At 41.6% G+C, this 21,827-nt stretch overlaps 1 long non-coding RNA gene across 1 annotated transcript; it reads right to left on the bottom strand.

Annotated features, from left to right (window-relative positions):
• Nucleotides 1–1,325: 1,325 nt before the first annotated feature.
• Nucleotides 1,326–3,896, bottom strand: LOC134935589 (uncharacterized). The gene is made up of 3 exons (XR_010180272.1): nucleotides 3,715–3,896; nucleotides 3,384–3,405; nucleotides 1,326–2,366 (listed from the first exon to the last, which is right to left on the bottom strand). It is a non-coding gene; the product is annotated as an uncharacterized LOC134935589 (long non-coding RNA).
• Nucleotides 3,897–21,827: the final 17,931 nt, after the last annotated feature.

Genomic DNA, 21,827 nt, shown 5'->3' with positions numbered 1-21,827 from the left:
CACTTTTAAGGAAAAACGCACAAAAATGTTTTTTTGGGCTATTAAGTGAAATTACACCATTCCTTTTAAAGTCAACAAGCCCTTTTCAATTACGAATCCAATTAGTGTAATGATTGATAATGTTCCTAAACAATTAAGTCTGCAAAAAAAACCAGATTAACACTTTGTTGCCATAATTGTCCATCAACATGTAAAAGTGTATACATTTTTTTTTTCCCTTTGTTTGTTTTTAAAGGTGTTGTTTGTGAATGAAGGTGTTTACATGTTTCTTAACACAATAATTTCCTGTTTTTTTTGTTAATAATCTAACGTTAGATGTGTGTAATGTTTTTTGCAAACAATTTCTGCCTGCCAATCAGCTGATCCTTTTTTGCATTAATAAACACAACACCCGGTTAACTTTAATCAACTTTTTTTATTTTTTATTTTAAAATAAATCAGTTTTTTTTTTCATAAAATAAACAAAATCATGCTAATTTTTGCAAATGATCAACACAATGCATTAATCCTTGCAGGTGTTGGCGCATGGTGTAAAGAATGCCTCCAAAACTTGTAGGATCTCCAACTGCAACATTTGAAATTAAGATGCAACACAAACATTAATAACTTAATTACATTACTTATTATCCAAGCAAGGCACAAAGCACACTTAAATGCAGGCATGTCCAAACTGCTGGACTCCAGCTGTTGTGAAACTACATATACCAGCATGCCTTGACACAGTTTTGTGGTCAGGGAATGCCAAAGCTGTGTCAGGGCATGCTGGGATGTGTAGTTTCTCAACAGTTGGAGGGCCGCAGTTTGGACAGGCCTGCTTTAATGGCAAAGTTACTACATCCTGGCTGTTTTATGGTACAATCATTAGCAGAACAACACACAAGCCTGCTCAGCCTTTTTTTTAAGATTTTAAAGTGTTCCAGACCATGGGTTACATTTACTACTATGTGAGTTATATTTAAGATGGAACGTTGCCCATAGCAAACAAGCAAAAATATGAATATTATATTGTAGAAGTGGTTCCCAATTTTTAAAGTATAATCTTATTGGTTGCTATGGCCGACATCCCATGTTAAAGATAACTACCATCTTCGTCAATGTTACACCATGTTGGCATTCATTCCCATTTGGTTATTTTTTTGTTTATTTTTTTTAGGGTGTTGGTCCTGCATCATCACACTGCATATCAACATCTTCAGAAGGACAACATATCCTAGCATGCCCACACTCCATGAAAGCTGCCCTTACTAAATAAGGTCAAACAGGTTTGACTTTATCCAATAATCATTTTGTGAGTGTAACTTTCACACCACAAATCATTGGGTCGTTAGGCTGCCTAACAAAGTGAAGCATGTGATTTGTAAGTGTAAATATTAAGAATACACAGGCACAAGTGTAAAAGAACAACAACATACTAAACTCCACTCAGGTCTAACTGTTTCCCAGAAAACCTAACACATATAAACCCTGTTGTCCTGCCAACCCTGTTGACCTAATGAGTGTCGACCTAGAGTGGACACACAAAACATGGCACACATAAACACTGGACATATAATGACACTCAAATAAATGTAAATGCAACATGTACACCATGAAGAAAAACACAAATAATTTTCCTTGGTACAAGAATTCCAACAGTACAACACTGCATGTTTTGTCATTGTAAGTGTAAGTAGGTAATCATTTTTAACAAAATGTTAAAACACTTACTTTCCTCGGCAACATGAAGACTCCCTGAACTGTCTTCAGGGGCTTCCTCTGCCCATTCACTGGGTGGGGATGGCGGCTGGATGGGGGAAGGCGGCTGGATGGGGGAAGGAGGAGGGATTGGGGAAGGAGGCTGGATGGGGGAAGGAGGCTGGATGGGGGAAGGAGGCTTGATGGGGGAAGGAGGCTGGATGGGGGAAGGAGGTTGGATTGGGGATGTAATTTCAGAGGGTGGGTCTGATTGAGAGGGCGAGGGGGCGGTGAAAATGTTAGGCCAATAGAGGGTGAGGGGGGCTGAGAAGGTGAGTTGGAAGTAGAAGGAGAAGGGGTATGGGAAGGAGGAGAAGGGGTCACAGAAAGAGAAGGAGAGGTTGGCTGAGAAGGGGAGTGGAAAGTGGAGTGGGCCTGGGAAGCTGAGGGGGCCTGGGAAGCTGAGGGGGCCTGGGAAGCTGAGGGTGACTGGGAAGCTGAGGTGGATTGTGAAGCTGAGGGTGATTGGGAAGCTGAGGTGGATTGGGAAGCTGAGGGGGATTGGGAAGCTGAGGGGGAGTGAGAAGGGGAGGGGGAGTGAGAAGGGGAGGGGGACTGGGAAGTGGAGGGGGAGTGAGAAGGGGAAGGGTGCTGAGCTGGTGCATCATGTGGTGCTTGCCGTTGTGGTCGTCCTAGAATGATTGTTAAAATATAATTAAATTTGCATGTTAAATTACATACTAATCAATTGTAATTTTCACTGTTCGGTTCCATGTAAAAGAAAGTTTTTTTTAGAATTTTAAATAAAAAATTATTCAAACCTCTTCATGTTGCCCACTGCAAACAAAATTATGAAAAAAAAAATTTTGTCGGTCATTCCTGTATCTATTCCATTGAGACATATTGATTTGTCTAGCCAACATCACCAGATCACTATTCAAGCTACCTTATTATATAGACAGCACTGATCAAGTTTTTTGGTACAGTTTCCTGCCTGGTTACTAATTATGTAAAACATGCACTTGTTTAGGGACACTTTGCTACAGTCAGTAATGTTTGCCCTAACCACACACACTGTCCTATTTTTTCAAAATGTTCACTCAGTGTTGCAATTAGCCTACCACTTAGTGAAAATTTGCACTATTTATCCTAATAATCTTATGTAATGTTACTTACTGCGTGCATGCATAGTGCGGATTTGCTGGCGGATCTCCGCCAACAGCTCTGGAGTCCTCCTTCGGAGATCACTCCATCTCCGCTCTAACTGGATGATGGTCCGCCTGCTGCGGACGCGAGACCGCAGCAGGCGACGGACCTCCGCATAGGCCTCGCGCTTAACACGATTGGGGATGAATCGCCCAACGCGGCCTACGCGGCGGTCCATCACCGCAACCAGGACGCGGAGCTCCCGCCTGGTGAAAGGTGCCGCACGCATCATGGCAATGGCGTTTTCCTTATTTGGGCATATATTTATAGTGTCTGTTAGCATGTGATTGGTCCACAATCTATGCTGTCATATGTCATTTATAATAACTTTATTGATCTTTGCAATGCTGTGAAGAGCAGTGTTATTTCGCACGAGCGGAACTACGCATTCGCATAAGCAAATTTTAAGCAAAACACAACCAAAAAATTAAAAAAAAAAAAAAACACAGACACAGACACACACACAGTTTTAGATCAATTTATAAACATATCTGAGTACTCACCTCAGTTTGTGTGGTCTTTCAGCTGGACATTCACAAAGTGGGCAACATTCAGTTTCATTTGTTTGTGTTTTTGTTTAAATAATCATGATGTTAGAATAGTAAAAAAATAAGGACACTATTTAGCAACATCACAGTATTGTTTTACACAAAATTAAATTGTCAGCTTAACGTGTTATTGTTTTTTGAAGATTAAAAAAAAAACAGATTCAAACACACAAAAAGCATTACACAATGACCTTACAATAGCAAACACAATTTCTACATTTAAATAAAAAATGATGCATACTGTGCTTTTATTTTGGTAACAATAGAGTAAAAAAAAACACTATACCTGAAAAATTCAGCAACAATGCTTGCCCTGACTTGGCTCCCCCTCCTTGTAACACTCCCCCCACCGAAGTGTCGGACAACCCCTGGCTCCTCATCAGGCAATTCCTCTGTCTGAGGAAGCTCTACGCTACTCCTTACCGCGATATTGTGGAGTATAGCGCACAGGACCACTAGTTTACTTGCCATCTCCGGCGAATACATGATGTCGCCACCAGTGCGGTGGAGCACACGAAACCGCCCTTTAAGGACCCCAATTGTGCGCTCCACCAGCTGCCTAGTGGCAGTAAGCGCGGAGTTAAATGCCGTCTGTGGTCCTGGCCTGGGATTACGGTAAGGAGTCATGAGCCAGGGGGTGCAAGGATATCCACGGTCTCCTGTTTGAGGAAAAAAAAAAATTAGAAATAGTCAATTTGGAAAAATATACAAAATTTTGATCAAAATATGTGCAACAACTCACCCAATAACCACATGTCTGCTCGTTGACTTGATCTTAATCTGTGCCATATCCCTGATTGTCTAATGACATACGCATCATGGGAACTTCCAGTAAACTTTGCGTTCAGGGAAAGGATCTGGAGGGATGGCCCACAAACAACCATTACATTCAGAGAATGAAACAGTTTCCTGTTTCTATAAATTTCTTCATTATGTTTTGGTGGCTGAATAGCTACATGTGTGCCATCCACAACCCCAATAACATGTGGGAAGCGACTACCACCTTCCGCAAATTGCCGCTTCACCACATCTAGGGCACCAACATCCAAAGGCATAGCAATAAATTGCTTCACACGCTTGAGGAAAGCCTGGCAGACACGCCGCAGGACCTTACTGAACTGGCCCTGCGACATGCCAACCAGGTCTCCAACCACATGCTGGTAAGACCCTGTTGCCAAAAAATGTAACACAGCAAGGAATTGTGTCAATGGTGGTATTGCTGTAGGATACCGAATTTCAGACTCCAGATCACTCTCTATTATGGAGAGAGTGTCTAGGATTAGATGTGGTGGCAGCCTGTATCTACGTACAACCACATCATCTGGCATCCCAAAAAGTAGGACACGGGGTCGGAAAATTGGTGACCTAGCACGCCTCCGTTGCCTTGGTTGATGAGGAGCCGGTTGTGGTTGTGGGGCTGGCGGTTGGGGTGGGAGTGCTGGCGTGGGTTGGGGAGGTAGGGCTTCTGCTGCGATAAATATAGACATCACACACTTTTATAAAAACAAAAAAAAAATGTTGAATAAGACAAAAACAAAGTCCAAAAAATATGCAAACAAAAAAATTTTAAAAAAAGGGGGTGTCAACTTACTGCAGGAACGTAAGACATTTTTTCTGGGTTCAATTCAGGACCAAAAAGAATATTATTAAAAAAAAAAAAAAAAAACATTATTTTTATAATGAAAGCTACATATGTTAAATTGTAATTGTTAAAAATACTATTATTTAAAAAAACAGAACATCAAACACATCACAAACAACTACTACAAAATTAAGAATAATTGGTTAAAAACATTTAAATAAAAAAAAAAAAAAGTTAGCCCTTTAGTAGCTAGCCCAGCCAAGAACAACACTACTTTGCTGATCAATCCCGGTAAAAAACATAACATTTATTATCAAGATGGAAAACAAACATAATCAAAACACTTTGAACAAACACAAACAGGCACCAACACAGGCCCAGGGAACTTACCTGATCCAAAATAAAGAAAGGAACTCTTTGTGTTATATAGCACACAAAATAAACAAAATAGACTAGGGTTACGTCACCCAAAACAAATCTCCTACAAGAGAGCAAATATGACAGTCAAAAACAACATACAGACCAATAAACCAAACAGGCACCAACACAGGCCCAGGGAACTTACCTGATCCAAAATAAAGAAAGGAACTCTTTGTGTTATATAGCACACAAAATAAACAAAATAGACTAGGGTTACGTCACCCAAAACAAATCTCCTACAAGAGAGCAAATATGACAGTCAAAAACAACATACAGACCAATAAACCAAACAGGCACCAACACAGGCCCAGGGAACTTACCTGATCCAAAATAAAGAAAGGAACTCTTTGTGTTATATAGCACACAAAATAAACAAAATAGACTAGGGTTACGTCACCCAAAACAATTCTCCTACAAGAGAACAAAAATGTCAGTAAAAGCAATGAAGCACAGGTTTATTTGCAAAAATGGACTAGCTAAATATATATGTGTAAAAAAGAATAACAAACAATCAACATAAAATAAACACTTTTAAATCAAAAAATGAACAACAAGACGAATTCCAGAATACTCACAAACGAAAATTCGCAGACAAAATGCTACACTGACTATATTCTAAACGCAAACGAAAGGACAAATGTATGCTTGACAATTACTCACTCTGAAAATTCCTATAGCACCTTCACGCACAAGCCAACAAACTCAAGTGAAAGAAACTCCAAACTACCTACACTCACAGCGTGCAAAGTAGGCCCTTAAATAAGCAGTGCAATCATTAACCAGATTAACAGTGTACACCTGTGTGAATTAACGCTACGCACGTAGGTATATAAGCACACACCTCGGCGTACACACGTCATCACAAACATGGCTTCTCATGAGCAAATCGCAGCAGAGATGGACCACATTGCAGAGCAGGAGATGGCATTGCGGAAAAGACGCCTAGATTGCCAAAGGCGCATGTTGGAATACGCCTCTGCGGATGTTGAAGAGCCAGGACCTAGTACTCTGCAAATGTCTGCTTCTGAACCACAACAATTGACTGGGGATACCCTGCCACACACACAAAGTGACCAAACTGAGGGAGAATTGGCTTTAGCCACACAAACACAACAGACAGAAGCTGCTAGTGAGGAGGAATGGGTGATGACCAACAAGAAGAAACCTCACAGGCTACCTCCAGATGGAAGAAAAGACAGCCTGCATTCACTAAGAGGGAGTTGCGTGTCTTGGTCACGCAGGCCATGTCCAAAATCCATAAAGGGCCAAAAAACATGGGGGCTGCTTCAAAAGATCGCATCTGGAGAGACATCACAAAATCTGTGAATGAAGTTGGCTCTGTCGTCAGAACATCACAGGAAGTGAGACGACGGTAAGTGCATATTGACAGTCCTTTTTCTGTGCTAAGTTGACTAAAAAATGTAGTTACATGTGATGTTATGTCTAGCAAACACAAGCAGAACACGTGTCCTATATATTAGCTTAGACAAATAATAAGACTCTACTTTGTCCCTCTTTCACAATACATATGTAGGTGGGCCGACTTCAAATCCCGCCTGAAGGCAAAGAGGGCTGCGGAGTGGAATGCCTCAAGGGCTACAGGTGGAGGAGCACCTGTCGCTGTGGAGTATACTGACTTGGAGGAGATGGCGATGCCCTGTGTCAGTTATGAGGAGGGCCAAGGGGTGTCTCATATGGACACGGACCTGCCTGAGATCCTGACGGGACATGACTTGGAAGGTAAGTTTACACATTTAGTTGTCTGTAATTTTGACAGTATTTATAATAATAAACTAATTTTGTATCCTACTTTTTTCCCACACATTCTTCTATTTGCTTGCCACAAAACACAGCACAGGGGGGTGATCCGTTTGAGTCACAGGACGGTTATGTGGTTGAGGCTGAGGTGGAGGGACCTAGTGAGTCTGGCAGTGTGGGCCAACAAATCCCACCTCTGCAGGTTCCTACTGGCCCCCCCACCCAACCCTCTGCTATCCCGGAGATCCTGCTTGAAATCGCTAGGTATGGTGAGAGCCTAAATCGGTTTCAAGACGGGGTCATCCGGGAGGTAAGCCAGATAGCTGTCCGGCTCACTGAGCACCGAACCTGTGTTGAGCAAGGTGTTGCTCAACTCTGCCAAGGTCTGGCAGAGATCAGGCAGGGCCAAGAACAACTTGCCTCCTCATTCCAAACCCTTGCAAATAACATCTTGCAAGGGCTCCAGGCCATCGCTGTCTCCCTTGCCCACAGTGGCAGAGAGCCACCCACATCGGCTCCCTCCCCTGCCCCTGCCCAGGAAGAACAGCCCACTGGGCAGGCCCAACGAAGGTCGCTCCGCAGACCTTCCAAAGAAGAACAGCCTCAGGCGGGGAGAAAAAGAAGAAAATGATGTCTCTCCAGATGGGCAGCACCCATGTTTTTGATGTTGCCTCTATGTATTTTTGGAGTTGGCTTGTGTGACCAGAATGGATAACTCCCTCTTAGTGAAATGTATTCTTTCTGTTTGGATGTATTGTAGCCTGTGAGTTTATGTGTATAAACACCAGAGCCATCTTCCTCTTACTAGTGTGCTATGTATTGTTGTGTTTGTGTGGTGGATCCTAATTCTTTCTCATTTGGTTTAAAATTTGTGTGTGGCAGGGTGTGTCATGTTTTATTTATGCTTTAAAAATATACTTTTGTCAGAAGCAGAATTTTGCAGAGTACTGAGTTCTGCTATCTAATGATTGTCAGTGCCATCTGCTTGCTGCTTGGTCTATCTCTGCCTGTGCGACTCACGTGGAGCCATGTTGTTTAAATGTTGTGAAATATTATTATAGTAATAAAAAATATATTTAAAAAATTTGAGCAGTTTCTTCAAGGTAATGCAGTTCCAGAAAGATTAGGTCAGCATATAGACACTTGTAGACCAATCTGCTAATTCTCCTTAAAAATTGAAAATAAAAAAAACAAAAGGTATGCTTTGCACCACACTTTAATGTCCATATTAAGTAAACAGACACGACGCTTTTAATAAATATCTATGGTCAACAGGACATCATTTCAAACATTGTCAGATATTATAAATAATCAAATATTATTGTGACTTTTAAGACTAAATTAAAGTGTATGCTGCATTATGTGGGTGTTGGTTTATTTGTAAAAAATGTTGCAGATTTCAAACACTTTCACAAATATTTTCACTTGCTTGTATTTGGGAGTCTTACACACATTAAAACAAGTTTTAAAAATGCTTACACAACAAATTCAACAAAAATCACACCCTTATTTGGCAGTGTGTGAGATTTATATGTGAGTAGAATAAACATGTAATGTGTGTTCAGACAATTGCTGGTTGGTAACTTTCATCTGCTCATTAATTAACAAGTAATTGGACATCAGATGAATGTGATATCCAATTAACTGCTAATTACTGCATACACACTTGTACCAGTACTTCGCAAATGTAGAGTAACTGCAGACCTACTCGGCTGCTGCGTGAATGTTGCTACGGTTTCCTATGTTAGTTTTAACAGCGACAATGTTTATTTGCGAAAAACACGCCCATTGCGAGTTGCATACTCCCACACTGTACGCCCACTTTCACGCCCATGTCGGAGCATTGCGAAGTGTCGCCTCCGCCACGCCCACGCCACTCCTCGTTTTCGTTTGCCAGTTACGGCTTTTTTTTTTCTGAGTAATTTTGCCCAGTTGTTGTACGTATGTACTCGCGCATGCGTAATCACGCACTTGCGCATGCGCAGATACTTACATTTCATACATTTGCGTTGCGAAGACTCTTAGCGATCAACTCGGAATGAGGGCCCAGGTGTTCATGCACAGTCAAACATGCACAGTGCCTTATGTTTCAACTCTTGCTATAAAGAAAGTGATAACAGGCCTTATACAATGCCCATTCACAATAGAAAACGTTTTAAGAAAATTACAATTGCAGTCAGCATTAACCCGCAGTCCCCAGAAGTTTTAAATCTCCCTCTAAAAAAGGTGGTACTGGACCTCACACAGTATAAAGAAAATTAATATTATACAAGTGTATTTTAAAGAGAGTGCAGACATGAAGTTCCAAAGCGTATAAAAGGCAAACAAAAACTATAGATATAAAATTAGGATTCAACAATTGTATTTTAATCAGAATATAGACTTGGAAATTGGAGGGTTATTAGCAATCCTAAATAAATGTTTCCTGAAGTTTAAAACTCCATTTTAAAGAGATGAAAATGCACCACACACAGTAGAAATAAAATGATAAAGTGTATTTTAAAGAAAATAAAGTCAGGACTTTTTGGGGTGTATGAAGGCAGAGTCAACATACATCCACCATCCCTTGAAGTTTTAAAGCTCCCTCTAAAACAGGTAATAATGTTCCACACTCACACTGATTCTTTAATTCTTCTGCATGTACTGAGCCTTAGTACACATAAAACTAGAAGAATTAAACAATTGTATAGCAATGACAATAAATACATAATTTTATGGTGGTGTACTGTAATTGATAGAGTAAAAAGACATCCACAACCCACGTAATCACTTACCTGGCATTGGTGGTCATTCCGAGTTGTTCGCTCGGTAATTTTCTTCGCATCGCAGCGATTTTCTGCTAACTGTGCATGCGCAATGTTCGCACTGCGACTGCGCCAAGTAAATTTGCTATGCAGTTAGGTATTTTACTCACGGCATTACGAGGTTTTTTCTTCGTTCTGGTGTTTGTAATGTGATTGACAGGAAGTGGGTGTTTCTGGGCGGAAACAGGCCGTTTTATGGGAGTGTTTGAAAAAACGCTACCGTTTCTGGGAAAAACGCAGGAGTGGCTGGAGAAACGGAGGAGTGTCTGGGCGAACGCTGGGTGTGTTTGTGACGTCAAACCAGGAACGACAAGCACTGAACTGATCGCACTGGAAGAGTAAGTCTCGAGCTACTCAGAAACTGCACAGAGAAGTCTTTTCGCAATATTGAGAATCTTTCATTCGCAATTTTACTATGCTAAGATTCACTCCCAGTAGGCGGCGGCTTAGCGTGTGCAAATCTGCTAAAAGTAGCTTGCGAGCGAACAACTCGGAATGAGGGCCATGGTTGTATGGGATGTGACTGCAGTCAGGTGGGCTGTACCTGACATAAGGCCTAATTAAGACCTGGTCTCTGCAGCGGCAGCATACTCAGGCTGAAGCCCTGTGCTGTGTGCACACGCGCAGCAGCCACACTGCGTGTGTGCATACAGGGGGTAATTCAGAGTTCATCACAGCAGCAAATTTGTTAGCAGTTGTTCAAAACTATGTGCACTGCAGAAGGCAGATATATTGATATATATATCGATATATCGTTTCTGCTGTTGGTTGTTATACTTCTAAGCATTGAACAACCAATGAGAGAATTACTTAACTGGCATTTAGACTGACAGGAAAGAAGGGCAGAGTAGATTAGGCAGAAGTTTCTGCAGGTGTTTGTGCCTTTTTTTTTTTTTAATTGATGAAACAGATAGATAGAGATATTCAGCACTCAGTTGAATTAATAGATAAGTAGGTCTGTGTTTGTCAGATTCTGCTGCTACTCATTTGCTAATTATCATTGACAAGGAGTGATAGACCCATCTATATTAGATTTTTCTTAGAGACAACAGCCAGTGTCAGTACATATAAACAGACGTTTGTTTCTACTTTTGGCTGTTATACCTTTAGGCACTGAGCAACCAATGAAACAATTACTGAGGTGGTGTGACTGCCAGGGAAGGAAGATAGGGAAGAGCAAAGAGATGTTGCAAAAAAGCAACGCATATAGGCCCTCATTCCGAGTTGATCGCAGAGAGACATCGCATTGCAAATATGCAAAACCTAACTAACTGCGCATGCACAAAAGCGTAAATACGCATGCGCGAGCTCAGCCGTACGACACCGGTGCAAAAATACCACAAAAAAACCCACACGTTACTCACAAACGAAAACGAGGAGTGGCGGAGGCGTGGCGGGGGCGAGACTTCGCAATGGTCCGACATGGGCGTGAAAGTGGGCGTACAGTGTGGGAGTATGCAACTCGCAATGGGCATGTTTTTCGCAATAAAACATTGTCGCTGTTAAAACTAACATAGGAATCCATAGCAATCTTCACGTAGCAGCCGAGTAGGTCTGCAGTTACTCTGCATTTGCGAAGTGCTGTTACAAGTGTGTATGCAGTAATTAGCAGTTAATTGGAGAGCACATTCATCTGTTGGCCAATTACTTGTTAAATACTGCTCAGATGAAAGTTAGCAAACAGCAATTGGCTGAACCCACATTACATGTTTATTCTACTCACATATAAATCTCAAACACTGCCAAATAAGGTTGTTGTTTGTGTTAAAGTTGGTGTGTAAAATGTTTGAAAAGGGCAGGTTTTAATGTGTGTAAGACTACTAACTGCAAACAAGTGAAATTACACAAAATGTTAATTGCAAGCAGCAACATTTTACCTAAATAAACAGACACCCACATAATGCAGCATACACTTAATTTTGGCCAGAAATGATAGTTTTTTTTTTTAATAATATCTGACAATGTTTTAAATGATGTCCTGTTGACCATAGATAAAACAAAAAAGTGTTGTGTCAGTTTAATTAATATGGACATTAAAGTGTGGTGCAAGGCATACCTGTAGTATTTTTGAAGATGCAATTGTTTTAAAAAATTGCAGATTGTTCCCTCATTACACAAGTGTCTATATGCTTACATAATCTTCCAGGAACTAAGATTTACATAATGCATTACCTTGAATAAAGTGCACAATTGTTGGTAAAATATTATATGTTTATTACTGTAGTAATATTTTTGAACATCAAAACAACATGGCTACACGTGAGTATCACAGGCAGAGATGGACCAAGCAGCAAGCAGATGACACTGACACAAATGAGATAGCAGAACTCAGTACTCGGCAAAATTCAGCTTCTGACAAACTGAGAAATTTAAGTAACAAAATAAAATATTACACACCCTGCCACACAAAAATTTGGACCCAACTGAGAAAGAATTAGGATCCACCACACAAACACAGCAATACATAGCACACTAGTAAGAGGAAGATGGCTCTGTTGTTTCTGAAAATAAGCTCACAGGCTACAATACCTCCAAACATTAATAATACATTTCACTAAGAGGGAGTTAGCCATTCTGGACACACAAGCCAACTCCAAAATAACATAGAGGCAACATGAAAAACATGGGTGCTGCCCATCTGGAGAGACATCACTTTCTTTTTTTTCGCCCCGCCTGAGGCTGTTCTTCTTGGCTTGGTCTGCGGAGCGACCTTCGTTGGGCCTGCCCAGTGGCCTGTTCTTCCTGGGCAGGGGCAGGGGAGGGAGCCGATGTGGGTGGCTCTCTGCCACTGTGGGCAAGGGAGACAGCGATGGCCTGGAGCCCTTGCAAGATGTTAGTTGCAAGGCTTTGGAATGAGGAGGCAAGTTGTTCTTGTCCCTGCCTGATCTCTGCCAGACCTTGGCAGAGTTGAGCAACACCTTGCTCAACACTGGTTCGGTGCTCACTGAGCCGGACAGCTATCTGGCTTACCTCCCGGAGGACCCCGTCTTGAAATGCATTTAGGCTCTCACCATACCTAGCTATTTCAAGCAGGATCTCCGGGATAGCAGAGGGTTGGGTGGGGGGGCCAGTAGGAATCTGCAGAGGTGGGATTTGTGGGCCCACACGCCCAGACCCACTAGGTCCCTCCACCTCAGCCTCAGCCACATAACCTTCCTGTGACTCTAACTGATCACCCCCCTGTGCTGTGTTTTGTGGCCAGCAAATAGAAGAATGTGTGGGAAAAGAGTACAATAAAAAATTAATTTTATTTAAAAACATACAGTTTAAATTGCAGACAAATACGTGTGTAAACTTACCTGGCAAGTCATGTTCCGTCAGGATCTCAGGCAGGTCCGTGTCCATATTTGACACCCCTTGGGCCTCCTCATAACTGATACAGGGCATCGCCATCTCCTCCAAGTCTGTAAACTCCACAGCGACAGATGGTCCTCCACCTGTAGCCCTTGAGGCATTCCACTCCGCAGACCTCTTTGCCTTCAGGCGGGATTTGAAGTCGGCCCAACTACATATGTTTGTGGAAATAGGGGCAAAGTAGAGTATTATTATTTCTGTCTAAAAATATATAGGACACATGTTCTGCTTTTGTTTGCTATACATAACATCACATGTAACTACATTTTTAAGACAACTTAGCACAGAGAATGGACTGCCAAGATGCACTTACCGTCGTCTAACTTCCTGTGATGTTCTGACGACAGAGCCAACTTCATTCACAGAATGTGTGATGTCCCTCCAGATGCGATCTTTCGTAGCAGCACCCATGTTTTTGGGGCCTCTATGTATTTTGGACATGGCCTGCGTGACCAAAACACGCAACTCCCTCTTAGTGAATGCAGGCTGTCTTTTCTTACGTCTGGAGGTAGCCTGTGAGCTTTCTTCCTGTTGCTCTTCACCATCTTCCTCGTCACTAGCAGCTTCTGTCTGTTGTGCTTGTGTGGCTAATGCTGATTCTCCCTCAGTTTGGCCAGTATGTGTTTGTGGCAGGGAATCCCCACTTAATTGTTGGGGCTCAGAAGCTGACATTTCCCGAGTACTAGGTCCTGCCTCTTCAAAATCCGCAGAGGCGGATTCCATCATCCGTCTCTGGCACTCTATGCGTTTTTTCGCCAATGCCATCTGCTGCTGCATAATGCGGTCCATCTCTGCTGCTAATTCCTCACGAGTAGCCATGTTGGAGATGAAGTCTGTACGCCCAGGTGTGTGCCTATTTATACCTACGTGCGGCGCGTTCATTCACACAGGTGTACAGTATGCTAATCTTGCTACTGATTGTACTGCTTATTTAATGGCCTGGTTTGCACGCTGTGAGTGTTTTGGTGATGAATGGAGTTTGTGTTTCTGGCTCGTGCGAGAAGGTGCTCTTGGACTTTTCAGAGTGAGTAATTTTAGCATTGTCAAGCATACAGTTTTCTGTTTTGTAGCTTTTAGCATATACACCGTATTGCAAAATTTTTGCGAAGTTCCGTTTGTGAGTATTTGTGCAATCGTCTTGTTGTTAAATGCAAGTATGTTTGTTGTTGCAATGCAGGTGTTTTTCTGATGTAGTTGTTTATTTATTGTTTTTTTTACAATGTTGATTATTGATTTATTTTTGGGTCCTAACCTGTACTTTAGTGTTTCTGTTTTGTGGACTAATGTAAAAATGTTGGTCTTAGTGTAATTTTGTGTCTCTTGTAGGTGTTATATTTTGGAGAAGTATTCCATTTTGTTTTTCTGCCCAAATTAGTGACTATTTTTTGGACACAGCTTCTTACACTAATCAAGTGTGTGATTTTGAGGAGCAGGTAAGTCCCCTAGGCCTGTGTTTGTGTCTGTTTGTGCTAATGGGCTCTATGTGGTCTTAGTGTAATTTTGTGTCTCTTGTAGGTGTTATATTTTGGAGAAGTATTCCATTTTGTTTTTCTGCCCAAATTAGTGACTATTTTTTGGACACAGCTTCTTACACTAATCAAGTGTGTGATTTTGAGGAGCAGGTAAGTCCCCTAGGCCTGTGTGTTGTGGAGTATGTGTGTGTTCAAAGTGTTTTGATTATGTTTGTCATCACTATTTTTTCAAAATAAACTTATTTTTTCCCTGATTGTTCTGCAAAGTAGTGCTGTTCTTGCCTGTAATAGCTACTAAAGGACTAAATTTTGTGTTGAATATAGTTTAGATTTCTAACATAATTATCATTATTTATACTTAGGTGTTTGATATGTTTTTGATGCTCTTATTATGTGTCTGTTTGGTTGGTTGACACTTTTTGTTATTTTTGAGTTTAAACTATGTTTGTTTATCCCTTTTAATTTGTGATTTTCCTTTTTTGTCTCAATTTCCAATTGGTCCGTAATTGAATCCAGAAACAATGTCGTATGCTCCTGCAGTAAGTTTACACCCTGAAATTTTTTTTGGGATTAAGGTTGTACATTTTAATTTTGCATTTGTCTTATTCTCAATATTATTATCTTTATTTTAAGTTGGTGATGTCGGTCTTTGTGGCTGCAGAAGCCCTCCCACCCCAACCCACGGAAGCACTCACACCCCAACCGCCAGCCCCCCAACCACAACCGGCTCCTCATCAACCAAGGCAACGGAGGCGTGCTAGGCCACCAATTTTCCGCACCCGTGTCCTACTTTTTGGGATGCCAGATGATGTGGTTGTGCGTAGATACAGGCTGCCACCACATCTAATCCTAGACACTCTCTCCATAATAGAGAGTGATCTGGAGTCTTCAATTCGGTATCCTACAGCAATACCACCATTGACACAATTCCTTGCTGTGTTACATTTTGTGGCCACAGGGTCATTCCAGCATGTGGTTGGAGACCTGGTTGGCATGTCGCAGGGCCAGTTCAGTAAGGTCCTGCGGCGTGTCAGCCAGGCTTTCCTAAAGCGTGTGAAGCAATTTATTGCTATGCCTTTGGATGCTGGTGCCCTAGATGTGGTGAAGCGGCAATTTGAGGAAGGTGGTAGTCGCTTCCCACATGTTATTGGGGTTGTGGATGGCACACATGTAGCTATTGTGCCACCAAGACATAATGAAGAAATTTATAGAAACAGGAAACTGTTTCATTCTCTGAATGTAATGGTTGTTTGTGGGCCATCCCTCCAGATCCTGTCCCTGAATGCTAAGTTCCCTGGGAGCTCCCATGACGCACATGTTATTAGACAATCAGGGATATGGCAGAGATTAAGATCAAGTCAACGACAAGACATGTGGTTATTGGGTGAGTTTTTTTAATTTATTTTTAATAAATTTTTTTATACCTAAATAATATTCTCATTCTAATTTAATGTTCTCATCAAACAGGAGACCGTGGATATCCTTGCACCCCCTGGCTCATGACTCCTTACCGTAATCCCAGGCCAGGACCACAGACGGCATTTAACTCCGCGCTTACTGCCACTAGACAGCTGGTGGAGCGCACAATTGATGTGCTTAAAGGACGTTTTCGTGTGCTCCACCGCACTGGTGGCGATATCATGTATTCGCCGGAGATGGCAAGTAAAATAGTTGTCCTGTGCGCTATACTTCATAACATCGCGGTAAGGAGTCGCGTTGAGCTTCCTGACACAGAGGAATTGCCAGATGAGGAGCCAGGGGTTGGGCGGAGATTTGGTGGTGGGAGTGTTTCCCGGAGGGGAAGCCAAGTAAGGGCAAGCATTGTCCAAGAATATTTCAGGTATAGTGTATTTTGTTGTGCTTTTGGAAATTACTAAAAAACACTGTATGCTTATGGTCATTTTGATAACATGTCATTTAGGTTGTTTTTGTAAGGTCATTGTGTAATTGTTAGGGTGTGTTTGTTTGTTTTTTGTTTTTTTGGGGGGTCATTTTAAATTTAAAATGTTAAGCTTACAATGTTTTTTCTGGGAATATAATAATGTGTCGTTGCTAATTTTTTTTTTTTTTTTTTAAATCATGTTTTCTTTGAAAAAACACCAACATATGTGACAAAATGTGGTACATTTTGTGACTGTGCAGCTGATTTATCACACCAAATGTGGTGAGTACACTGTGTTGTTTGTTAAATTTATACAAAGTGTGTTTGTATTGGGGGTTATGTCTGAATTTTTATTTTTTCATGCTCTTCCGCGACTGCGTATTTCCGCTCTAGCGAAATAATCACTCTGCTCTTCACAGCATTGCAAACATCAATAAAGTTTATTTAAATGACAGCATAGATTTTACACCAATCACATGCCAACACACACTATAAATATATGCCCAAACAAGGAAAACGCCATTGCCATGATGCGTGCTGCACCGTTCACACGGCGGGAACTCCGCCAGCTAGTGGCGGTTATGGACCGACGCGTAGGCCGCGTTGGGCGTTTTATCCCAAATAGGGTTAAACGCGAGGCCTACGCGGAGGTCCGCCGCCTATTACGGAGCCGCCTCCGCAGTCGCAGGACCATCATCCAGCTTGAGAGGCGCTGGAGCGACCTGCGGAGGCGCACGCCAGACCTCCTGGCGGAGATGCGCCAACAGATCAGGATCCTACGTGTCCGCAGTAAGTAACATTTCGTGCACAGACGGGATTAACGCTTGACCTTTGCATACTATCGTTGTGTAAGTGGCAAAATTTGCACAGAGAAAATTAGCATGAGTGTGTGTAGGTAGGTTATGCAGTGATGCCTAACTCCCAATATGACCTTTTGCAAGAGGAACCGAAAACTCTGCTTAGGTATTTGTAACTTAATTGTTAATCTCTTGATTTCTCTGCACAAGTGATGGCAATCATACATTAAGAGTGAAGTGACGGAGCAGAACATTCTGTCCCTCCTGGCGAGACTCATGTTGGGAGGTATGGTACTGACTGTATGTTGTTGGCCATAATTAATACACATGCAGAAAACTTTAAGAAATTACCGGATGTTTTTTTTTTTATATTTTTAAAATGTGGGTCAATTTTTACACTGGGGATGTTGTTTAGATTATAAAATGAGAATATAGTTTAAAATGGATAGACGGTATTTAATATAGTTTATTTTGCATCTTTTTGTTTGATAAGGCCAACATCACCATGAAATATATTTTACTAACTTAGTCATGTTAACCCTGTTTCTTTAACATGGTACAGAACAGAGTAATAGGAATAGGCTGTGGTTAATTTTTTATTGTTTTTACAGAAATTTAACATATGTCATTATAGGGCGAGCACAACGGCAAGGTGCTGGTGGTGGGAGTCCACACCAGCAACATTCCCCATCCCCTTCCCGATCACCCTCCCCCTCTCCGGCCCAATCCCCCTCTCCAGCCCACACCTCCTCTCCTGCCCACACCCCCTCTCCTGCCCAATCCCCCTCTCCTGCCACCTCACCCTCTCCAGCCACCTCCCCCTCTCCTGCCCAATCCCCCTCTTCTGCCCAATCCCCCTCTCCTGCCACCTCACCCTCTCCAGCCACCTCCCCCTCTCCTGCCCAATCCCCCTCTCAAGCCACCTCAGCCTCTCCAGCCACCTCAGCCTCTCCTGCCCAATCATCCTCTCAAGCCACCTCAGCCTCTCCAGCCACCTCAGCCTCATTTTCCCAAACCCCCTCTCCAGCCCAAGCCCACTCTCTTTCCCAATCCCCCTCTCCAGCCCACACCCCCTCTCCAGCCCAATCCCACACTTTTTCCAAATTCCCCTCTCTGCCCCCCTCACCCTCTGTGTCCGTTAAAATCACAACACCACCCTCACCCTATAATTCCTTAACCCACTCTGAAAGTCCCTCCCCCTTACATCCTGTCACACAATGGGACCCTCCTTCCCCCATCCTGCCTCCTTCCACCATCCAGCCTCCATCCCCCAGCCAGCCAACCTCACCCCTCCAGCCTCTATCCCCCAGCTAGCACCTATCCCCCATCCAGCCTCCATCCCCCAGCCAGCACCTAGCCCCCATCCAGCCTCCACCCCCCAGCCAGCCAACGACGCCTACAGAATGGGCAGCAGAGGCACCAGAGCCACTAGAGGGAGGTTGCCAAGTGGCAGAGGATAGTAAGTTCGCACACATTCGTTATTTTTAATTTAAAACAACAAAATAAAATTAAAAAAAAATGCATTGTTGTACTGTGGATAATCTTTTGTCTAGGTTAAATGCTTGACTTCTTCATCATGGTATGGATGATGCATTCACATTTGTGTGCGGGACATTATATGTACAGTGTCTACATCTGGTTGTAAATCACTATGTCGACAGGTTTGCCTGCACAACAAGCTTTGTATGTGAAACATTATCTGCAACACATTTAGACCTGAGTGATATTGTTATTTTAAGTTTATTTTTTTTATTTTTTTGGGTTTTGCAAGTTACACTCACAAAATGCTTATTTGCTTAATTCAAAAATAATTGTCCTTAATTATTTTGTAAGGCAGGCTTTCAGGGAGTGTGGGCATGCTAGGATATGTTGTCCTCCTGAAGATGTTGATATGCAGGGTGATGATGCAGGGCAAAGCAGCACAAAAAAGAAGTCTGCTTCACTACAGATGTAAATGAAGACCAGTATGGGGTTACATGTACTAATTTGGGGTTGTGATTCAAGATTGGATGTTTACCATAGCAAACAAACAAAAACAAAGTTACAGTTATTTCCCACCTTCGAGAAGAGAAGTAGAATGTGATTTGTTGCTATGGACAACATCACACCCTAAATAGAACTCCCATCTTAGTAAATGTACATCATGGTGTGGTAGACTTTTACACATTGTAATTTAGCTATGTCAAACATTGCTGAGTATGCTTGTGTGTTGGTATGCTACTGTTTATTCATTTATACATACATGATGTATATCATTTGATATGAAAGTGTGCTTTGTGGAATAGTGATGTAATAGGAAATGTTTTTTTGTTTACATTAATCATTTTTACTCTGCATTTCAGATGGTGCCATTGGAGATCCCACAAGCCTGGCAGGCATCGTTGTCCGCTTGCGAATGCATTTGGAGGCCATGTTGGCCGAAGTAAATAATTTGTCCAATTTTATTTAAGTTATTAAAAAAAAAAATGTTTTAAAAAATAAAATAAAAAAATTATAAAAAATAAACAATCATTATTTACTGTTATGCGCTTGTGTTGTTTTTTAATCAACAATCTAAAAGCATATTGCAATGCAGAAATTGGTTAGCTAAAAAAAAAAAAACATTAGGAGTTTAATTCTTATTTATTACATACAAATTAGGTAAGTTAGCTTATTTTATTTTTTAAAAAAGTAAACACATACATTCACACACTACACATACACACCAAATTATGCTATCTACATTTCTGTCAGGCACAGTTTATACATCTCTTGCACTTCTTTATAAAAAAAACATGGTAATGACCAATTATGCCTACAAACTTTTCTTAAGGTATTCTTAGCAGACTTACCTGGTGATGCACATAATCAATTATTACACTAATTGGATTTATAATTGAGGGACGCTTGCTGACTTAGAATTGCAAGGTGTCAGCTAAATTTGGTTTAAAAAACCATTGCTGTGCGTTTGTTTGTACAAAACTTAGCATATTTAAGAAGAATGCGTAAATCTACGATGACATCGTATTTTTGCGATGAGGTTTGTGTGTATGCGTTGGATTCGCAATAATGCGTTGTAATATGGCATACGCCTACCTTGTGTAATACTGCGTACGAAATAGCAAAAGTACGACGGGGGCGGACATTCGCAATTTTACAACATAATCGCAACTTTGCGATTATGTTGTGCGAACGAAAACCTTAGCGACCAACTCGGAATGACCTCCATAGGGGGTAATTCCAAGTTGATCGCAGCAGGAATTTTGTTAGCAGTTTGGCAAAACCATGTGCACAGCAGGGGAGGCAGATTTAACATGTGCAGAGAGAGTTAGATTTGGGTGTGGTGTGTTCAATCTGCAGTCTAATTTGCAGTGTAAAAATAAAGCAGCCAGTATTTACCCTGCACAGAAACAAAATAACCCACCCAAATCTAACTCTCTCTGCACATGTTATATCTGCCTCCCCTGCAGTGCACATGGTTTTGCCCAACTGCTAACAAAATTCCTGCTGCGATCAACTTGGAATTACCCCCATATATTCATATTAATGATACAATGTGTATTTCATTGATTACGTGCTCAATTGCAATCTATTAAAATTGTAAAGCAAGTACAAATAACATAATTGAGGCATGATATTGTTATTTGCCAGCAATTTAATCAGGTGCATGCAGGAATCAGTAACTCCCAAGCTTAGACTGACCCACAGGGGTACAGGGGAAACCACCGGTGGGCTCCACTGCCTTGGGGCCCACCTCATGCTCTAAGGGTTAGGTTCCAGACTGTGCACTTGAGTTATACATATGTTACCTTATACTGGACTATAGTGTATTTTCTAGAGCGCATTGCTGATAAGTAAACTGGTACATTACCATGCATGCAACAGCTGAATTTACTGTATATATTTATGAAAGGTCCCAGACGTTGCACTCTCTAATCGTTGGTCAAACCAATGAGGTGGCAGCCCACACCCCCTCTGCAGACTGGCTACACCTCTAAACATGGTCCCCTACCACTGCATTACCCCGGTGGGCCCTACATGCCCCAGTCCGACACTGGTAACTCCTAGTAATCTTTCACTAGCACTATGTCAATGGGTTGCAAAAATTCCTGGTATAATGAGAGAAAAAAGCTTCAAATATAAATAAGCAGAAGTAGTTTTGTTATTTGGTAAATCATTCAGGTGCATGCATGTTTAGGTATTCATCATAATAAACTCTATATAGTATTCAGAATGTGATTCATATACATAGTACCTTGTACACTTAATGTACATACAACTTCAGTTACCATAAATAGTTATATTCTTATTAGGAAGTATTGTTATTATTTAGCTACTATGAGGCATTACA

The sequence above is a fragment of the Pseudophryne corroboree genome, chromosome 6 (assembly GCF_028390025.1).
Source record: "Pseudophryne corroboree isolate aPseCor3 chromosome 6, aPseCor3.hap2, whole genome shotgun sequence".
NCBI classification, from domain to species: Eukaryota; Metazoa; Chordata; class Amphibia; order Anura; family Myobatrachidae; genus Pseudophryne; species Pseudophryne corroboree.
Note: the sequence above shows the minus strand (reverse complement) of the source record. Positions and strands in the feature narration are given on the sequence as shown.